Below are 5,000 nucleotides of genomic sequence, written 5' to 3'. Positions count from 1 at the left end.
GTGCCGGACCACCACCCCCTAAAGAGCATTAGAGATTTTACAGATATGCTACCAGTAGACGTTAAAATGTCTGAAACGGGGACACTTTTTCCAAACAAGCAAATCCCACACCGAGGGTGCGCAGGTGCCGATGGTGGTCGAGGCATGTGCCCGCAACAAGGGCCAACGTGAGCCGATGGTGGTCGAGGCAACCGCCCGCACCAGCTCGAGGCATGTGCCCACACCAAGGCCCGGCATGTATCGATGGTGTTCGACGTAGGGGCCATCTTCTGCTGATGGTGGTCGAGGCAAGAGCCCGCACCAAGGGCCAGCGTGTGCCCATGGTGCTCGAGGCAACCGTCCGCACCAGGGCCCAGCGTGTGCCGATGGTGGTCGAGGCAACCGCCCGCACCAGGGCCCAGCGTGTGCCGATGGTGCTCGAGGCAACCGCCCGCACCAAGGGCCGGCTTGTGCCGATGGTGTTCGAGGCAACCGCCAGCACCAGGGCCCAGCGTGTGCCGATGGTGGTCGAGGCAACCGCCCGCACCAAGGCCGAGCGTGTGCCGATGGTGGTCGAGGCAAGCGCCCGCACTAGGGCCCAGCGTGTGCCGATGGTGGTCGAGGCAAGCGCCCTCACCAGGGCCGAGCGTGTGCCGATGGTGGTCGAGGCAACCGCCCGCACCAGGGCCCAGCGTGTGCCGATGGTGGTCGAGGCAAGCGCCCGCACCAAGGCCGAGCGTGTGCCGATGGTGGTCGAGGCAAGCGCCCGCACCAGGGCCCAGCGTGTGCCGATGGTGGTCGAGGCAAGCGCCCTCACCAAGGCCCAGCGTGTGCCGATGGTGGTCGAGGCAACCGGCCGCACCAAGGGCCGGCGTGTGCCGATGGTGTTCGAGGCAACCGCCCGCACCAGGGCCCAGCGTGTGCCGATGGTGGTCGAGCCAGGAGCCCGCACCAAGGGCCGGCTTGTGCCGATGGTGTTCGGGGCAACCGCCCGCACCAGGGCCCTGCGTGTGCCGATGGTGCTGGGGGCAACCGCCCGCACCAGGGCCCAGCGTGTGCCGATGGTGCTGGGGGCAACCGCCCGCACCAGGGCCCAGCGTGTGCCGATGGTGCTGGGGGTAACCGCCCGGACCAGGGCCCAACGTGTGCCGATGGTGCTGGGGGCAAGCGCCCGCACCAGGGCCCAGCGTGTGCCGATGGTTATCGGGGCAACCGACCGCACCAGGGCCCAGGGTCTGCCGATGGTGCTCGAGGCAACCGCCCGCACCAAGGCTCAGCATGTGCCGATTGTGATCGAGGCAACAACCCACACCAGGGCCCAGCTTGTGCCGATGGCGGTCGAGGCAAGTGCCCGTACCGAAGGGCAGCCTATGCCGATGATGGTCGATGCATGTGCCATCACCATGCGCCATCATGTGCCATTGATGGTCGAGGCCTTGGCCGAAGTTCGATTTTGAGCCACGGTGCCCATGCTTGGCTCCAACATGTGCTGGTGCCGCATTTTTTTCACTCGGGACAGCATCGCCGGAGCATCGCCGGAGCATCGCCGGAGCATCGCCGGAGCATCGCCGGAGAACCTGACCGGCGGCATTGGGGTTCCGGCGATTGGGAGGGGGGCCGGGGGGGTGTGCGCACATGATGTGCGATGGGTGCTGGTACTTGGCCTTGTGTTGGCCCCCTATCCCTCATCAAACCTCTGAGAATTCACACCCCCTTAAAGAGCATTTGAGATTTTACAGGTTTGCTACCAGTAGCCGTTAAAGTGTCTGAAATGGGGACACTTTTTTCAAACGGTCACAAAATCTTCTCTACTTCGAGTTTTTAGCTGAATTTTTTTGTGCATGCCAACAAAAATAGAAGGATCATGCCTACAAAATTTGGGGCCAAAAATCCTTATAAAAAAATTTTAAAAAATCCCGAACCGCAAAAAGTTTCGAAAATCATGAAAAATAGAAAACGAGTCATCTTCCAACGAAACTTCACGTGAAGGCTTAGGGGACCATTGTATGAATTTACAAGCCATAAAAATGGCATTGGCACGGCAGAAATTTGAAGATGTGCCTAAACCCACCAGGGCCCAGCGTGTGCCGATGGTGCTCGAGGCAACCGCCCGCACCAGGGCCCAGCGTGTGCCGATGGTGCTCGAGGCAAGCGCCCGCGCCAGGGCCCAGCGTGTGCCGACGGTGGTCGAGGCAACCGCCCGCACCAGGGCCGATAGTGTGCCGATGGTGCTCGAGGCAACCTGTCGCACCAGGGCCCAGCGTGTGCCGATGGTGATCGAGGCAACCTGCCGCACCAGGGCCCAGCGTGTGCCGATGCTGGTCGAGGCAAGCGCCCGCACCAGCGCCCAGCGTGTGCCGATGGTGCTCGAGGCAACCGACCGCACCAGGGCCCAGCGTGTGCCGATGGTGCTCGAGGCAACCTGCCGCACCAGGGCCCAGCGTGTGCCGATGGCGCTCGAGGCAAGCTCCCGCACCAGGGCCCAGCGTGTGCCGATGGTGCTCGAGGCAACCTGCCGCACCAGGGCCCAGCGTGTGCCGATGGTGCTCGAGGCAACCTGCCGCACCAGGGCCCAGGATGGTGCTCGAGGCAAGCGCCCGCACCAGGGCCCAGCGTGTGCGGATGGTGCTCGAGGCAACCGCCCGCACCAGGGCCCAGCGTGTGCCGATGGTGGTCGAGGCAACCTGCCGCACCAGGGCCCAGCGTGTGCCGATGGTGCTCGAGGCAACCGACCGCACCAGGGCCGAGCGTGTGCCGATGGTGGTCGAGGCAAGCGCCCGCACCAGGGCCCAGCGTGTGCCGATGGTGGTCGAGGCTGCCGATGATGGTCGAGGCAACCTGCCGCACCAGGGCCCAGCGTGTGCCGATGGTGCTCGAGGCAACCGACCGCACCAGGGCCGAGCGTGTGCCGATGGTGCTCGAGGCAACCGCCCGCACCAGGGCCCAGCGTGTGCCGATGGTGGTCGAGGCAACCTGCCGCACCAGGGCCCAGCGTGTGCCGATGGTGGTCGGGGCAAGCGCCCGCACCAGGGCCCAGCGTGTGCCGATGGTGGTCGAGGCAAGCGCCCGCACCAGGGCCCAGCGTGTGCCGATGGTGGTCGAGGCAACCTGCCGCACCAGGGCCCAGCGTGTGCCGATGGTGGTCGAGGCAAGCGCCCGCACCAGGGCCCAGCGTGTGCCGATGGTGGTCGAGGCAACCTGCCGCACCAGGGCCCAGCGTGTGCCGATGGTGCTCGAGGCAACCGACCGCACCAGGGCGGAGCGTGTGCCGATGGTGGTCGAGGCAACCGCCCGCACCAGGGCCCAGCGTGTGCCGATGGTGGTCGAGGCTGCCGATGGTGGTCGAGGCAACCTGCCGCACCAGGGCCCAGCATGTGCCGATGGTGGTCGAGGCAACCGACCGCACCAGGGCCGAGCATGTGCCGATGGTGCTCGAGGCAAGCTGCCGCACCAGGGCCCAGCGTGTGCCGATGGTGGTCGAGGCAACCGCCCGCACCAGGGCCCAGCGTGTGCCGATGGTGATCGAGGCAACCGACCGCACCAGGGCCCAGCGTGTGCCGATGGTGCTCGAGGCAACCTGCCGCACCAGGGCCCAGCGTGTGCCGATGGTGGTCGAGGCAAGCGCCCGCACCAGGGCCCAGCGTGTGCCGATGGTGGTCGAGGCAACCGACCGCACCAGGGCCCAGCGTGTGCCGATGGTGCTCGAGGCAACCTGCCGCACCAGGGCCCAGCGTGTGCCGATGGTGGTCGAGGCAAGCGCCCGCACCAGGGCCCAGCGTGTGCCGATGGTGCTCGAGGCAACCGACCGCACCAGGGCCGAGCGTGTGCCGATGGTGGTCGAGGCAAGCGCCCGCACCAGTGCCCAGCGTGTGCCGATGGTGGTCGAGGCAAGCGCCCGCACCAGGGCCCAGGTGTGCCGATGGTGGTCGAGGCAAGCGCCCGCACCAGTGCCCAGCGTGTGCCGATGGTGGTCGAGGCAAGCGCCCGCACCAGGGCCCAGCTTTTGCCGATGGTGATCGAGGCAACCGGCCGCTCCAGGGCCCAGGGTGTGCCGATGGTTATCGGGGCAACCGCCCGCACCAAGGCTCAGCATCTGCCGCTGGTGATCGAGGCAACAACCCACACCAGGGCCCAGCTTGTGCCGATGGCGGTCGAGGCAAGTGCCCGTACCGAAGGGCAGCCTATGCCGATGATGGTCGATGCATGTGCCATCACCATGCGTCATCATGTGCCATTGATGGTCGAGGCCTTGGCCGAAGTTCGATTTTGAGCCACGGTGCCCATGCTTGGCTCCAGCATGTGCTGGTGCCGCATTTTTTTCACTCGGGACAGCATCGCCGGAGCATCGCCGGAGTACCGCCGGAGAACCTGACCGGCGGCATTGGGGTTCCGGCGATTGGGAGGGGGGCCGGGGGGGTGTGCGCACATGACGTGCGATGGGTGCTGGTACTTGGCCCTTGTGTTGGCCCCCTATCCCTCATCAAACCTCTGAGAACTCACACCCCCTTAAAGAGCGTTTGAGATTTTACAGGTTTGCTGCCAGTAGCCGTTAAAGTGTCTGAAATGGGGACACTTTTTTCAAACGGTCACGAAATCTTCTCCGGTTCGAGTTTTTAGCTGAATTTTTTTGTGCATGCCAACAAAAATAGAAGGATCACGTCCACAAAATTTGGGGCCAGAACTCCTTCTGAAAAAATTCTAAAAAATCCCGAACCGCAAAAAGTTTCGAAAATCGTGAAAAATAGAAAACGAGTCATCTTGCAACGAAACTTCACGTGAAGGCTTAGGGGACCATTGTATGAATTTACAAGCCATAAAAATGGCATTGGCACGGCAGAAATTTGAAGATGTGCCTAAACCCACCTAGCACCCGATCGATCCCCGGCTTGCGCATCCTGCCTCTCCGGCCGGCTGAGCGCACGCACGCTCGTTCCGTGGGTTGACTTAGGCATACGGAGCTCATTCCATGTCTAAGCCCCAGTCGGACCGAGGGTCGCGGCAGCTGGACCGGCAGCGGGATC

Source organism: Durio zibethinus, unplaced genomic scaffold (genome assembly GCF_047325235.1).
Source record: "Durio zibethinus cultivar Kanyao isolate XHJ-2024 unplaced genomic scaffold, ASM4732523v1 HiC_scaffold_387, whole genome shotgun sequence".
In the NCBI taxonomy this organism is placed as follows: domain Eukaryota; kingdom Viridiplantae; phylum Streptophyta; class Magnoliopsida; order Malvales; family Malvaceae; genus Durio; species Durio zibethinus.
Note: the sequence above shows the minus strand (reverse complement) of the source record.